We start from the raw sequence: 17,853 nt of genomic DNA on the forward strand, positions 1-17,853 counted from the left end.
GAAAACAGTTTTCAAAGACTTTTAAGTATTCTAGAAATCTTAGAAATGACAAGTTTAGATATCATGAGATTAAAGAGAAATAACCATGATTTTTTTTTTTAATGATCCTGGGAATGAAAGAGGTGGGTCTTCAATACACTAACATTTAAATTCTCAGCTTCAGGATAAATTGAGTTTTCATTCATGCTCTGAACCCTCTTCCTTTAGCAATGAAGCCTCGGCATCCTTTTGCTTCTTCTGTGCCCTCAAGTGAGAACTGAGTTATGGCTGGCTGTCTCAGGAAGAAAATAACTATTACAAGACATAAGATGGGCTGGGGTGGGGGAGGGCTAAGGAAAGGCCTGCCATTTAGCTTGTAAAGTGCAGCAGCTGTGGCCTGTTTTCACTAATATCTGACATGTTTCTTTGGCCACTTGCCAAATTGAGCTGTACCCAACACTTCTCCCATCCTTCCTGTGCCTCCAGGATCCTTTGTAAATGCTACTTGAGACTCCAGTCTACACCAAATCAATCCCCTTGGTTCCTTCCTCCCCTTAATGCACAGGCATCCCACCCTAATTAATTAACCCAACACCAGCTTCATCCAGGACCTTCCCACACTTTGCCCCTTCACGCAGCCCAGAAACATCAGCACATTCCTGACTTCATCACTTGTCAACTCCCTTTCTGTTAAAGACCAGTGTCCCCTTTCCCTGACCTGGCCTCTGATTTGATCTCACTTTAAAGTATCCCACTTTAAGAGACAGTAACAAATGCTGCCTTTTTCCTGTTTGGTTTGTTTATTCATGCTTACCCAGTCTATTATAATTAAAGACCAAGGGAATTCTAAGAAGAGTCCAGGAAGATGGTTTATGTGTTTGATAGGTGGATAAATCCAATACTGGATTTGTAACAAAGATCACTTCACCTATTGCTAACTGTGTGAACTTGGGTGAGTTTCCTAAGCTCTTGTCATTCATTCGAATACTTATTGAGTGCCTGTTACTATGCTACATTCTATTGTAAATGCTGATGCTGCAATTTAAACAGGGAAGCAAAACCCACCCTCTGTGATGTTTATATCTTAAAGAGGAAGAATAACTGTTAATAAATAGATGGATTTAAAAACACAGACATTTAAGAAAAAATATAAGGAATGAGAGAAGGATAGGGAATGTCAAGATTAGGAGTAGAAAGGAAGGTAGCAACTTGGAATAGAGTAGTCCCTAACTTCCTGATGTGATGCTTCACCAGGCCTGAGGTCATGCAGATAGCTGAGAAAAAAGCATTCCCAAAAGAGGAAACAGCAAGTGCAAAGGCCCTGAGACAGAAGAGTGTTGCCTGGCATGTTGAGCAAAGAGACAGCTATGGCTGGCAGAGAACAAGAAAGCAGTAGCAGGTGATGTCAGAGTAACAGGGAACTAGAACTCAGAGGGCCTTGTACGTGATAATAGAGAATGTGGATTTTACTTTGATAGAAATGGGAAATCACTGAAGGATACTGAATAAGAGTAACATGATTTGATTTACCTCTAAAGAATCTCAACTAACTCCTCTGTAAAATAGTGTAAAATGTATAATAAATAGAGTGGCGAAGACCAGTCTGCCTGCTCAAATCTCAGTGCCACCATTTACTACCAGTGTGACTTTAAGCTAATTATTTAACCTTCCTAAGCCTTGATTTTCTCATTTTTCCTTTTTTTTTCTTTTTTACAGAGGTAATCAAAAGTGTTCTCATTTCTAAGGTGGAATTGATAGCAGTTCCCATTTTGTAAGGTTAAGAAAAAATAAATGCACTGAAGTGTTTAGTGCAGTGGATACTGAAGTGTTTAGTGCAGTGGATACCACACAGAAAGCCTGAGACACGCTGGTATTATCAGGCTGGAGAGAATCAAGTCCTATAATGTACGTGCGGTATTTGCTTGTGTTGCCCAGCATAGTGGCATAGTGAGCACTTACGTGTCATCTACTATTAGCTACTAGCATTACCAACTACTAACCCACTGGCTGTTTTAAAGTAACTTTGTACATTTAAAAATTTTATAATATACCACCTTAAAAGAATCAGAATAGCAAAATTTCACAGATAATGTTCAGATGTCTCTGAACCTTCTTATTCAAAGTACTCTGCAAAGCACTAGAAAGCCATAGGTACTTGGGTAAAAAAGAGAGTGCACACGCATATGTCTCTCTCTTTCCCTTTTGTTTTATCAAATATATAAAATAAAAGTTATATATACATAATTATCTATATAGTAAACATATATATCTTTATGTATATATCTTCCTCTTTAAAAATTATCAATATATGTAGAGAGAGAATTTTATAGATAATTTTTAAAGCAGGAGAAATTATCTATATATAGATAATATTTTAAAGAAGGGGAAAGAGTTAGTTAAGACAAGTTTCTGTGTGTTGCTGACCCCTGTTGGGTGGAAAAATTAAAATTGGTCTTCTGAAAGAAAGAAAAGTGAATTCTCAACTCCCTGGTCATGATCCTGACCTGGAACCTACTCTCATCCATTTCATTGATTCCATGCTTATGGCCATCAATGGAGATATTGGAGGCCTATTGGTTCTTCACAGCCCTGCTTCATTACCCAAATGTTATGCAGCTCATACCTCATTTCTTTCCTGAGACCTAGGCTACCTTAAACTGAGAGGGTGGATCTCATCTTTCTTTCCCTTGCCCACCATACTCACACACACATACATACTGACATACTCCCAAAACAAACACATGTCCCCCAAGCATAGGTCTCTTAGGAAACAACCCCATACCCTAATCTGGTCTTGATAGTCAGCTCATAAGAAGAAAGGAGAGAAAGATTAATGTAGAAACCTGCACTAAAGGCTGAGTACGGTGGCTCAGGCCTGTAATCCCGGCACTTTAGGAGGCCAAGGCAGGTGGATCACTTGCAGTCAGGAGTTCTAGACCAGCCTGGCTAACATGGTGAAACCCTGCCTCTACTAAAAATACAAAAATTAGGTGGCCGTGGTGGCGGATGCCTGTAATCCCAGCTCCTTGGGAGGCTGAGACAGGAGAATTGCTTGAAACCGGGAGGCAGAGGTTGCAGTGGGATGAGATCACACCACTGCACTCCAGCCTGGGCGACAGAGCAAGACTCCATCAAAAACAAAAAACAACAAAACAAACAAACAAAAAAACCCTGCACTAGAATAAGTCCTAGTTCTTTATTTTCTTTGAAGACAAACAAAATGCGATGTTTTAATTCTCATTTTACCTAATAATAAAGAAAGGATGTACCATTAAAAATCAAGTAGGAAATTATCCTTGTCTTATTGTCACTTTTTAAAAATTGTGCTATTCTGCACAGGACCAGTTTCTCTAGAATGTTCCCTTGCTGACTTTTCCTCTAGTAGTACCAGTTATACTGAAAATCAGTCGTACTCTTACTTTATTTTACTGGGCACCATCAAACTAACAGAAGAGGTATACAAAGGCATGGAGAACTACCACTGATACAAGGCCTCTTCCGGACCGAAACGCGCAGCCGCACTTCTCTGTTCCGGCAGTTGGAATAGGCCCCCGACCTGGGATCTCTACCCAAAAGGAGGAGGTTAGAACACAGGTGTCCTATTCCGTTGAGTCCTCCATCATTTACTAGACAAAGCCGCGCAATTAGAATAACAAAATGCAGTCGGGAGAAATCGCTAACCTCTGTAATCCCAGCATTTTGAGAGGCTGAGGCTGGAGGATCGCTTGAGTCCAGGAGTTCAAGCCTGCAGTGTGCTATGATCGGACCATTGCACTTCAGCCTGGGCGACAGAGTGAGACCCTGTCTTTAATAATAATAATAAAAATAAATCCAAAACATCAAGAAATTGGGTGTGTCTTTTTAAAATACACTTAGAAAGGGAACAGTTAGAATCTTAATTTCAGGGATACTTTACTCCTAAACCTATTCTTTTTGTTTATGCAGAGATTGACCATGCCTACAGGGACAACTGGAAAACAGAAATGAAACCATATAAGCCAAGCACTCAGGCAATCTTTGTCCTCCCAGTTGACTTAAGAACGCTTGCGAAGAAAATGTGGCCTCTTTAGATCTCAGGTAAGGGATCCGGCTGCTCTCTTTTTCCTGATACACCTCCATCCTGCAGGATAGTTGGCAGTGAGGTGTGCTGAGAAGGAACAAGTTGTCCGCTTTAACTTGACAAGGCACGCGTCCCGCCTGCCTCCTCCTTGAAGTATTCTAGTCGCTGGAATAAATGTTCAGGTGTTTTGGCTTTTGTCTCTTCCAGTTCCGCCCCTCTGTGCCTCTCCGGCAGAGGGCGCCTTTTCCACTGGGTCTCACTGTGGTCTGCTGGGAGTTTTATTCGGTTTGGACCGGGAAGGAGCTGTGTTGGATCCGCGCGCCTTGCCTGGGCGCCGCCTTTGGCCGGGTGAGTCCTGGCCCATCCCATGCAGAATCAATCGGGGCTCCTCCCGCGCCTGCTCCCCAGGGGCTGAATCCGCCCGCCCGGGGACCAGGTGCCCGTGAGATCCCAGGCCCTCCACCAGGAGGCCCTGCCTGGATCGAAACTGGCACGCGCCCAGCCCTCTTGTTACCAGTTCTCTCTGGGCTTGTGGAAAGAGTTCCCCAACCTGGGATCTATACCCAGGAGGAGGTTAGGACACAGGTGTCCTATTCCCTTGAATCCTCCATCTTCTTCTACTCTCTGTTATTCTCCTCTTTTGTTAGTTTGATGGTGCCCAGTAAAATAAAGCAAAAGAATACAAGTGATTTTCAGTATAACTGATACTACTAGAGGAAAAGTCAGCAAGGAAACATTCTAGAGAAACTGGTCCTGTGCAGAATGGCACAATTTTTAAAAAATGACAATAAGACAAGGATAAAAAAAATTCCTACTTGATTTTAACGGTACATCCTTTATTATTAGGTAAAATGAGAATTAAAACATTGCATCTTGCCCGTCTTTAAAGAAAAGAGAGAACTAGCACTTATTCTAGTACAGGGTTTTTTGTCTGTTTTGTTTTGTTTTGTTTTGTTTTTTGAGACGGGGTTTCGCTCTTGTTGCCCAGGCTGGAGGGCAGTGGCGCGATCTCGGCTCACTGCGTCCTCCGCCTCCTGGGTTCAAGTTGTTCTCCTGCCTCAGTCTCCCTAGTAGCTGGCATTACAGGCATGTGCCACCACGTCTGACTAATTTTTGGATCTTTAGTAGGGACGGGTTCCACCATGTTGGTCAGGCTGGTCTCGAACTCCTGACCTCAGGTGATCCACCTGCCTCGGCCTCCCAAAGTGCTGGGATTACAGGCATGAGCCACCACTCCCAGCCTTTTTGTTTGTTTTGTTTTTGTTTTTGTTTTCGAGACGGGGTCTCGCTCTGTCGCCCAGGCTGGAGTGCAGTGGCGCTATCTCGGCTCGCTGTAACCTCCACTTCCCGGGTTCAAGAGATTCTCCTGCATCAGCCTCCAGAGTAGCTGGGATTACAGGCACTCGCCACCACGCCCACCAACCTTCCCCTTCTTGCTGCAATCTCACCAAGACCGCTCTTCTCTCCTGAATAGCTGTGGTCTGCCCTTTTCTTGGATTCCTTAAGATCGGCCAGGAGCGGGGAGAGAAAGCGTAGCTAGCCAATAAGGAAACACGAACTGAGAAGTATTTCTGAAACATCACTCCTGTCAGCGTTATTAGAGTACTGATGGCCCATATTACGGTGTCGCTGGTTGTATGTCTTCCCCGGCACAGTGTCCAGTGCACCCTGAGGACAGGACTGCTTTTACTCTACCTTTGAATCCTCAAAAGGTACAGCGCCCAGCCCAGTGCTTGGCACAGAGTCTATTGATGATTGGTAAATAATAATCTACGTCAAAATTTGGATGAGGGTTCTCATCTTTGTGTCCTTACTTTTATTTGAATTTGACCTTATAATTGGAAGTGCAGGGGACAAATATTTGCTACCATGTTGAAAATCTTAATACTACAACCCTACTCATTGACACAAATATTAGTAAGACTATGCTAGCTAAAGCATCTGACTACATGTTGATTGCTATCAGGATAGTGATGGAGTATTTTTGCTTTCTAAAAAATTTAAAGCTTTCCAGAGAAATCTGTCAAAATAATTATTGCATCCTAACACCTTTTATTTTTGTGGGGGAGGGAGGCCTAAAACATCAGAAATTTATTGTCTTACAGTTATAGAGACCATAAGTCTGAAATCAAGGTATCAGCAGGGACATGCTCTCTTAAAGGACCTAGGGAAGGATCCTTCCTTCCTTCTTCAGGCTACTGGTGTTTGCTGTCAGTCCTTGCCATTCCTTGACCATAACTTCAATCTATGCCTCCTTCTTCACATAGCCTTCTCCCCTCTACTTGTGTGTCCAGATCTCTAGGTGTGTAAGGACACCAACCATTGAATTATGGCCCACCCTAATCCAGCCCCACTTCACTTTAACCTGCTTATACCTGCAAAGACTTTATTTTTAAATAAGGTTACATGCACAGGTCTGGGTAGACATAGATTTTGGAGGAATACCACTCAACCGAGTACAACAATTATATTTGGAGATTTTAACACTCCAGTTTCAGTAATCAAGAAAATAGACAAAAATCAGTAAAGATATATCAACCAACTTGATCTAATTGACATATACAGAACACTATAACCAACAGTGGCAGAACAGCCTTTTTAAGTGCATCCAAAACATTCAACTAAAAGGGCTATATAAAAACCAAATTACAATCAATTCCACAGGATTGAAATCATGCACGGTATGTTTTCTGAGAATAACAGAAAGAAAACAGAAAACACAAACAAAAAGAAATATATAAAAACTCAAAATACTTGAAAATCATGAAAAAACCTAATAAGACATTTCTAAGAACTTTGGAATTATACAACAAACTTCTCAATTTGTCCTGTATCCAAAGAAGACATCAAAAGTAAAATTAGAAACATGTTGATCTGAATGTGACTGAAGACAATGAATGTAATATCTGTTTTTATAAACATGTCTGAAAAATGGCATGTCATGAATGCTAGAAGTCAAAAACTGTTGAAGGGATGAGGGTATGATGGTGTCATACAACTGCAGTTAGATAACCTACCTGTAGGTCAGTTGCTTGTTTTAGACACATTCTTATTTCACTAATATATTGATTCCTAAAACTCAGTACATCTACCTGCCTTCTATGGAAGTAAACAATCCTTAGATGCAACCAAGATTTCTGAGCTTTCAACTACTTGAGGAGATTTTAAAGGAAGTTTTTAAAAAATTAAATATATGTATATCCTATAGCATATACAGTGCATACATACATATCTATGAACATGTATCTATATCAGTTTGTCACAGGGCTCTCTAACCTGTGATCTATAAACTTAGAGACATGATGAGAGCTTTACTGAATATTCAGATTTTTCCATTGTGTGTGCCTTTTTCTGGAGAAGGCTATACAGCTTTCATTAGATTCTCAGAGAAACCCGTGAACCCAAAACTTTAAAAACTGGTCTTAAAGACAAAAGTGTATTTCAATACTATTCTTTACTCTTGATAGTATCTCTCGAATAGGGACCCTGTAGGGTCTTGGTTTGTTATTGAGATTTTGGATGCCCAAGTAGTGAACATTGCAAAACATTAGGAATAATCCTAATGCAAAGAACGACCAGATGTGATAACGTAACACAGCCCCGTTTGAGATTCTTGATGTGTTTAAAATTTAAGTAGCATTATATCTCTTTACAGAACTAGCTTAAAATTAAAATGGAAACAGTTTTTATGCTGTCTCTGAAGCCAAAAATATAAATTCAACTCTGCACGTTTTTTATTTGAAGGCATTCACAAATGACATGCAAGGAATAAACGCTGGCCAAAAGCCATAGCTAAGCATTGTGTAAAAAAAAAAAAAAAAAAAAAAAAAAAAAAGTGTGTAATTTTAAGCCAAAAACTATTTAGGAATCAGTTTCTCATGTCCTAATTATTAAATTAGGAATAAAACCAGGAAAAAGATGTTTAAAGTGGCATGCTTTAAATATTAAGTATTCTCTTTAGGTTTAATAACAACTTTTAAAAATCAAACAAAAATCAAACAAAATTGATTTAAAATTTTAAAACTTTTAAAAATCAAACAAAATTGATCAACAGTCATGCAAAATTGTAAACAGTCATGCAGGACTGAAGAAGACTTCTCTATTTAGATTAACAAGAAAATGGTGCTAGAGGCAGCTTGGTGAGACACTGAGAACTAAAGTCAACAAAACAAATGTGTACTGGGAGAAATGATTTACACACATGTTCTGAATGCTTCTGCTTAGATTAATATTTTCCTTCAAATAAAACTGGTCAAGTTCAATAATGCAGCTATAAAGATGTAAGCAAGTCATCTGGTCATTCAGAGCCAACATATAAGAGTTATTCTAGAAAAGTATAAAATAACCAAAAGTACTTTGGAATCTCTAACTATAGCATGTATAAAATTTTTTGCATGTATGACAGTGTATAATGGAACCTCCAAACAAATCCAAACTTACAATGTCTTCAAGATGTAAGTGTCAGCATTATAAAGTATGGGAAAAGCAAGTACCTTATTTGGCATCCCATTTAAACCATATATGGCTTTTCTTTGCCTCTTGAGAAAAATGTCCTGCCATTTACCCTTAATTGTCATGCTAACATCCATCTCAGAATCCGCTTCCATCTTGGGAAAGGGTTAGTAAGATGCACATGAATAGGTATCTCTAACAAATCTTGATAATTTGCCTTCAGAGGGGATACTCTAGAAATAACATCACAGCTAAGACATCCTCTTGACTTTGAACTCAAGTCAAGACTTAGCAATGCATTTTTCACATTGTGGATTAAACGTGCTTTCTTCATGGTGCTGTCAGAGTTAAAAATCAAGTATAAATAACTATATAAATGAATATAAGTGGAAGGTTTATGAGTCAAGGGAAAAAAGACACTTAGAAGGCAATGTTACCTCCTGCTGTCTAAAACTCGTCTCAGGAAAGCCCAATGAGCCAGAGCCATCTCCTCTGCTGCTTTCTCTTTTCTGACTATCCAGGTATCATAGGATTGACAAATCCACATTTGTTTCCTAACTTAGTCTGACACTAAGTGCTCGAAGCTGTTGTTTAGGAATCACCCTCTCACTCTAATAAGAACTTCATTATTACTGAGTAATAGCTCAGTAATGAGGTTTTTTTCACTCTTCAGTAATGATTCCCAAATGACGTAGTATAGGAGGAAAAGAAGCATTCTGAGAAGACATTCTGAGAAATGGTGTTTGGTGATCCTAATTACTATCAATGAAGAATCACGCTCTCACTGTTTCATTGTTTGGGGCCAGTATACAGAAGTTGCTAATTCCAAGGCCTATGGGGCCAGGTGGTTCTTGTGAGATCAATGGAGAACAAATTTTGTGCCCCTCATAAATGGGCAATCCGTGTCCCATTCCACCTGTTACCTCAGGAAAAGAACATGAAGTATGGCTTTTCAAGATTTTTCTCAAGATAACTTAGATATCTGGATTTTTATATGAATACTCCTGATTGTTAAATGCAGACACAAATCCCAAATTCTTAAATATTCATAGGCCTGCAGACCTGACATAGCAGCCAATGTTTCACAAATCTGTGACCTCTAAGAAAAGAACTTCTTGAAACCAGGTTTAGCCATGTAGCCATGTGAACTTGGACTCATGACCTCATAGCTAGGGCTTCAGTGACTTCATCCACAGGATGGAGGAGAAGACTGCCCTAGCAGCAGCTCTGGAGTTCTTTACAAGCTGAGCACTCAACAATTCTTGAGTTATAATCATCCTCCCCACACCCAATTTCAGCTCTCAGATGAGGATGTGGCTTCTGACCTAACTGCTGACAAAGTATAAAGTGTACCTCAATCTATCAAGATCCAGTGTGGCTAGCTTTCTATACTCAATTCCAAAACATGAATTATTTTTAAAATTTATTGTACTTATAAAATCAATTAAGATTCACTGTAGAAAATTTACTAAATACAGATATACAAAGGGAAATCTCCTTAAAACCCACCAAGTACCTTGACGTAAATCCTTTTAAATCTTTTCCTATGTGTATATTGTTTTTAGAAAAATGACATCATATCTAATGCATTTTTTATAGCCTGCCCTTTTTAATGAATATATTTACTCAATAAACACTGATTCTTTAGAGAAGTAGAAATATAACTCTTACAAGATTAATTTCAATTAGGGCTGGGCACAGTGGCTAACGCCTATAATCCCAACACTATGGGAGGCTGAGGCAGATGGATCACCTTGAGGTCAGGAGCCTGAGACCAGCCTGGCCAACATGGTGAAACCTTGTCTCTACTAAAAATACAAAAAATTAGCCAGGCATGATGGCGCACACCTACAATCCCAGTTACTTCTGCCTCAGGAGACTGAGGCAGAAGAATCACTTGAACCAGGGAGGCAAAGGTTGCAGTGAGCCAAGATCGTGCCACTGCATTCCAGCCTGGGTGACAGGGCAAGATTGTTTAAAAAAGAAAAAGATTAATCTCAAATCCTTTTTTTCAACATAAGCACAAATATGTCCAATTTGTCAATAGTATAGGATTTAGGATTAAAAACACAAAACTAAACACCAAATGCAAAGCAATTCTTCCCAAAAAAAACAGCTTTCCCCAAATCACTCAGTAATTTAATGATAGAATTTCCAAAATATTAAGAAATCTAGGACTATTACCCTGTAATAATAAAGCCCTCAAAATCTAAAGAAAAAATAGACCAAAATACATTTATTATTGAGATGTAAGGACAAAGTATTGGAGACTATAAGTTGTTAATAGTCTGAATAATGAATCTAGAGAAAATAGGAGGAAAACTGTGGGGGTCACTGCAACCAATTCTGAAAATTCTAGAATACATATGTGATCGAAAAGAGAAAAAAAAGTACACTTCATCTATATTTATATATTTAGATAATATATTAATATACATTAAATAGATTTAGATAATATATTAATATTAAATATATTTATGTTTATTAAATTTATTAAATATATTTATATTAGTATTAATATATACTAAAGTATATATTAATAATACAAGTAAAATGCAAAGTATATCGAACTCTCTACTAAATCTCTTAATTAAAACCTAACTGTTTTATTACTTTAGGATTCAACAGTGGTACAAATTTAAGTTCACATTTTCCTGGAGGACTTAATTAGTGAAATAAATGACTAGAAGACTAATTCATAGTAGAGAAATAAGAACTTGGCATTTTCGAATGTGGTATCTTTGTTGAATCTCCCTCTATTTCTTGACCTTCTCTTGCACAGTCTGACAATGTTACGAAAGTACATAGCCAAGAGTGAGTGAGGCACAGAGCAAATGTGAAAAATGCTCTTCTATTATACAGCAAGACAGTGAAATGTTTTTCTTAGAAAAAAATTCTCTCCCTATCAATAGTTCCAAATACTAATGCAGACTTTATTTCCAAATAAGTTTCTTATGTCAATCTGTTTTAAATAAATTCTGATCACTTTAAAAGCAAAACTTGGGAGAAAATTACTTGTTAGTGGCTTTGATCTGTTCAATAGTCTCACAGTGTACTCTCAAACTTGGGTGAACCAGGATTAAATTCCAGTAGTCTTACAGAAAAAAGACACAAAAATCTACTAAAGATGCCATATCACTAGTCTTACACTCATAATGAGAAATTATTAGGCCCATCCAAAGATGATAGAACTTGCCATATTTTCAGTCGCTTCATGTTTACAAGCCACAGATAAACTTCCCTGCAAGGCATCCTGTTCTCCATTCCTGAGATTAAATAAATCAATAATAAAAATCATCTTGCAATGCAGATGCTTCCTTCCCCAACCGAAATATTCTTATAAAAATTTAACAAGAAAATTTTCAAACATCTCATAATGTTGTTTTTACAAAGCAACTGTTAGTTATAAACAAGTCTTTTAGGTCTCAAGGAGATTTAAGATACTTCAAAGGCTTGGTCTAAACCCTCTAAATCCAGGTTGCTTTCATATAGTTTCTAAAACACAGTATGTTAAATTTAATGTTTTAAAAAATGTTTTAAGTGTTTTGTTATGCACTGGAAAAATTTAAACAGATCTTATTCTAAGAAATTAGCATTTTCTGGAACTTCCATTTTTCCTAATTCCTTTATAAGAAATAAAGAAACAAGTACCTATGTTAACTGTTTTTCTGTAAATGTTTTCAAACTTATTAAAGAACTAACACATCTCATCTACCCAAGGCAGTGTACATTAACATATTTTTATGTACATTTAAAAAAGAAATTCCTCACACAACCTAGTTGTTGCAGATGTTCCTCTTAGTGACTCTTCTTTAGTTGTTGCAGATGTTCCTCTTAGTGACTCTTCTTATCAGGATAGAGACTGATCTGTCTTCTTTTACTATATCCTATAGGTCAGTGGCAAGAAAAAACAAATAAAGGCCATTTTAATAATTATTAGAAGTCTGTGCAAATATTAATTACAAAAACCTGCTATTCTGAATTGTTCAGTTAATATTGAATGCTACATAATTTTTAAATTCTGACTTGAATAATTTATAAAAACATGCATAGTGGTATTTATTTTGAACTAAAAGTTATAGTATACATTTTTTTTCCTGTCAGCTTTAAGTGATGGTGTAGATTGGGCTTACCCTGACAGGTTTGGGTTATCTGAAATAAAAGAAGTCACAGTTTCTTAGAGCGGTATTTTTTATTTCGTGAGAGTGATTCAATTGGACTGAATAAATAATTTCTCAGTTTTCCACTGTTCTTTCCTGGGAAAAAAAGAGTTGTATACAACAATAATTTATTATTTCTTGTTTTAGTACATATTTTGAAAGTTTAACAACCAAAAGGAACACAGATAATTCTTCAAAGGTCCATTTCCTCTGAAATAAAACAATGTGTAGCTCTTACCACCAGCTGGACGTATTTCCCTTAATTTCAAAATAAAAGAAGCAAATGTTGGTCTATTTGTTATACTTGTTATTATTTCTGTTTATCCATGCAAAATGACAGAAGCTTTAAGAGACATTCATTTACATCAATTTTGCACAATGAGATCCTGTAATCTTTCTGTTGCATGTGTAATATATAGAAGGTGTTAATTACTTAGCACATTGAATAGGCAACCATTAAAAAAAGAAAGATAGTTGTATTATGAGATTTAATCAGAATTGAGTCATTGTTATAATTATCTGTTACTTTATGCTTCCTGAATTTTCAGATTGTTCCAAAATAGATTAAATATGCATATTTTTAAAAGAAGGAAATTAGGATAATAGTTTTTAATGTTCCAAGGACTTGTCTATTGATCTCCTAACCCATCTTTTAAATACACAAAGACATTAAAAACACAGGAGTAATAGAAACCAAAGAGTTCTTTCCTTGAAGGAAAAATTATGTAATTGATTTTCAGTTGTATTTTGTAAGGATTGCTGCTAAAAAAAATACTGTACTATAGTTAAAACTGAGTTTATTCTGTCTCCTATTACAAAATTTAAAATTTAATAATTTTCTCTGTTTGTTCTTCTAACAATCCTAAATATGAAATTTTATTTTGAGTACTATGTACCTAATTTTGTTAGTTACTACAGAGTGGCAAGTTCAAGGTCTTTTAAATCTCCTTTTTTCACACACATGTGCACACACACAAAAGCACAGAGTTGTATATCTGAACACAGATTGTATGTGTATTACTGAACACATAGTAATTATTCAAGCAATCATTGGACATTTACTGGGCACTTATGGTGTTAGACAATAATAGAGCTCGGGTTCCTAAAGTGGGAAGGTCAGTGTTTACCACAGTTGCTTTGTCCTCTGTATTTTCATCAAGATCCAGCCCCCTCCCGTTAACACAGAATCTACAAAAGAATTAAACTAAAACATTTTAAATTTCCAATGAGATGCATGCTTATCTTCCAAATATTCATTCCCTCTTCCCTAGAATATAAGCCTTGAAAGCCTGTGTAGTAAAATAGCCCAAACTGTTTAACTTTCCAGGTAGTAATAATAGTAACGTGTATTCTTATAGTGCAAGGAGACAAGAGAGAAGATGATAAAATGCAAATTTCCGAATTAGATTCAAAAGTCCATGATAAATTTGTTCTTCTCTCCTACAAAGAAAACAGATACCTGGATTTTATAGTATATTTATTCCATCATTCATTCTCTTATTTATTCACTTATCTTTGTGTCTTTTAAGTTTAACTGGACACCATTAGACAGTCTATATAATGGTTTTAGAAAGTGATTTGCATGCTACTAATGTCAAAATATCTATAGTTTAAAAAGACATATGCACATGTATGTTCATCACAACATTATTCATAATAGCAAAGACATGGAATCAATCTAGATGCCCATCAATGGTTGACTAGCTAAAGAAAAGGTGGCACATATACACCATGGAATACTGTGCAGCCATAACAAGGAATGAAATGACCTTTGTAGCAACACGGACACAGCGGGAGGCCATTATCCTAAGTGAATGAATGCAGGAACAAATAACCAAATACCACATGTTCTCACTTATAAATGGGGGGTAAACATTGAGTGCAAAGAGGGAAACAATAAACACTGGGGCCTACTTGAAGGTGGAGTTGGGGAGGAGGGAGAAGTTCAAAAAACTACCTTTTGGGTACTGTGCTCACTATCTGGGTGACAAAATCATTTATGCAACAAATCCCAGCGACATGAAATTTGCCCATGTAATAAATCTGCACATGTATCCCCTGAACCTAAAATAAAAGTTGAAAGAGAAAAAAAAAAGAAAACATAACCCAATTAATTTGGCTTAAAAGAGTTACAATACCAAATTAACTTTGACCTTCCTAGAAAATTCAGATGGAATAGTTTCTATCATATTAAATATCCACCAACTAATTTGTAGTATTTGTAAGATGCTATGCCTTTATAAAAATCACAGAAACCTCATTTGAAACTGATGGTTCATTTATAACTTTTCATCATTTTTTTCAAAAGTCATTATTAAAGAAGTGTTTGTTCAGCCGGGCACAGTGGCTCACGCCTGTAATCCCAGCACTTTGGGAGGCCGAGGCAGGCGGATCACAAGGTCAGGAGATCGAGACCATCCTGGCTAACACAGTGGAACCCCCATCTCTACTGAAAATATAAAAAATTAGCCAGGCATGGTGGCAGGCACCTGTAGTCCCAGCTACTCGAGAGGCTGAGGTAGGAAGATGGGGTGCACCCGGGAGGCGGAGCTTGCAGTGATTGGGCCACTGCACTCCAGCCTGGGTGACAGAGTGAGACTCCGTCTCAAAAAAAAAAAAGTGTTTGTTTTCACACACACACACACACACACACACACACACACACACACACACACAAACATTAATTACTGTATTCTATTCTGAGGACAGTTCGTCAAGATGCTACTTGTCCTATGATATGTAAATAACAGATTTATGTTATAAATTGCTACTTGTCCTGTGATATGTAAGTAACATATTTATGTTATAAATTTCTGTGTCATTAAGAAGATAAATATACACAGCTATAAGAAATATTACGTTTATTTATATCCATGAAAGGAAGTCAGGTCTCTTTTCTTGCAAAGAAAATTACTAGAGAATAGTTGTGCAATGAAGAAGCTTATGTCTGGTGTGCCCAAGTACCTTGTCAAACAGTTCTGACATTCTTCATTGCACCAAAGCACCTTCCTACAGTATTCAACACCCAAATATCCTTGGTTCCATGTAGAAGCACACTTGGAACCAAGCTTTCCAACACTCAAGAGAATGTTTGCTGTGTAGAGTATCTTTTGAAGTGCTAGTCAGTAAAAAGCTTTAGCCAATAAGATGTCAACTGAGTGAAGTATCCTCACCTGAACTCCATACCACAAGAACCATGCTACCATATTTAAAATTCTGTTCTTAGACAACTAGCTGTACCCAATTCCAAAACACACTTCTTGCCTATACAGGTTTTTAAAAAGCGACTTCGAGGTAAGGGATTAGCTTGCATCAAGGTTTAGAATACAGATGCATTTAATCAAGATCACACATGAGAGAAAGGGAATTGGAAAGCTCTAAAATCCTGTTGAATCTCATTGCATTAACTGTACAGCTTACACAGTCCAGGAAAGCCCATATTCTCTTTCAAACAAGATATAATACTGGGTGTGGACTGCTGAGATTATAAAAGAGTCAAAGACATCTTTTTCAGGGGTTATTATTTTAACCCTGATGCCATAGTTGCCTGAATAACTAGAATCTAAGATTCTTTCTTGCTAATTGAAAGAGATCTACTTTATTTCGTTTGAAATATTATATATGTTGAGATTTTTGGCCAAGCACAGTGGCTCACGCCTGTAATCCCAGCACTTTGGGAGGTCGAGGCAGGCAGATCCCCTGAGGTTAGGGGTTCAAGACCGGCCTGGCCAACATGGCAAAACCCCATCTCTACTAAAAATACAAAAAATACAAAAAATAGTTGGTGGCACACGCCTGTAGTCCCAGCTCTCTGGAGGCTGAAGCAGAAGAATCACTTGAACCAAAGAGGCAGAAGTTGCAGTGAGCTGAGATCACATCACTGCACTCCAGACTAGCTGACAGAGTGAGATTCGTCTCAAAAATAATCAAAAAACAAAACTAAACAAACAAAAAAAACATATACATTGAGACTTTTGCAAAAGCGTTGCTGATACTACCAAAGTAAGTTTTCTGAATTATCTGCAATTATTAATGTGTATTAACTATATAGTAATAACCACTAGCTCTATAATTCACTCTGTGCAATGTAAACCTTAATTCAGTTGGAGTTACATTCATTATTTCAAAGACAATAAACTGCTGTGTGCTACAGATCATGTTCCATGTAACTTTTGAGTTCCAAAAAGGTCTCAGATAGTCTAAGAGGTGCTAGGTGAATCTGTATAATAAATAACACTTTTATAATATCCTAAAGCAGAGAGATTTTAATAGCTATAGTTGGAAATCAATAAATATCTGTTGAATGAATGTATAACCCCTTTATACAGAGAACATGTATAAGTGCTAACAGCCGTTCATACAATCCAATATCATACCATGTTATGACCCTGGAGTTCTACTTTGGAAACATTGTTTTAAAATACGTGGTGGAGCCAGATTCATCACCATTGCAAGACAGAATACCAGAAGTATTCTGTTAAACCTCCTAAACACACACACACACACACACACACACACACAAATAAGCCTGCTGCCATAGAAATCAAATATTCCTAGATAGGATCAAACCAAAAAAAGGTTAAAGAAGCTATGCTTACCAAATGGAATAGAATATTACATAAAGTGCAAGATGCATATTCTATGGGAATATAGATACTCCTTGACTTACGATGGGAGTTACCTCCTGAGGAACCCATTGTAAGCTGAAACCATCATAAGTTGAAAATGCACTTAATACACCTAATATACCAAACAGTATAGTTTAGCCTAGTCTACCTTAAGTGTGCTCAGAACACTGACATTAGCCTACAGTTGGGCAAAATTATCTAATGCAAAGCCTATTTTATAATACAGTGTTGAATATCTCATGTAATTTATTGACTACAGTGCACTGTGTAGTATCTGTTGTTTACTGTTGGGATGGTGTGGCTACCTGGGAGCTGCACTGCCCAGCATCAGAAGAGGGTATGGTACATATCCCTAGGCCAGGAGAAGATCAAAATTCGAAATTCAAAGTGTGGTTTCTACCGAATGTATATTGCTTTCACACCATTGTAAAATTGAAAAATTGTTAAGTTAAACCATTGTAAATCGGGGGCCTTCTGCATAGGAAGTACAATAGCAAGCATTCAAGAAATGGGTATTAGTAGGCCGAGCACAGTCTATCCCGCCTGTAATACCAGCACTTTGGGAGGCCGAGGC

The 17,853-nt window shown here is 37.4% G+C and overlaps 1 long non-coding RNA gene across 1 annotated transcript in view; it reads right to left on the minus strand.

Annotated features, from left to right (window-relative positions):
• LOC144340279 (uncharacterized) overlaps positions 1–17,853 on the minus strand; it is a 70,059-nt gene that overhangs the window by 14,144 nt on the left and 38,062 nt on the right. The window contains exon 2 of the long non-coding RNA XR_013416213.1: positions 12,268–12,378. This is a non-coding gene — a long non-coding RNA (uncharacterized LOC144340279). The remainder of the gene's footprint in view (positions 1–12,267; positions 12,379–17,853) is intronic.

This window comes from Macaca mulatta, chromosome 4 (assembly GCF_049350105.2).
Source record: "Macaca mulatta isolate MMU2019108-1 chromosome 4, T2T-MMU8v2.0, whole genome shotgun sequence".
NCBI lineage: Eukaryota > Metazoa > Chordata > Mammalia > Primates > Cercopithecidae > Macaca > Macaca mulatta.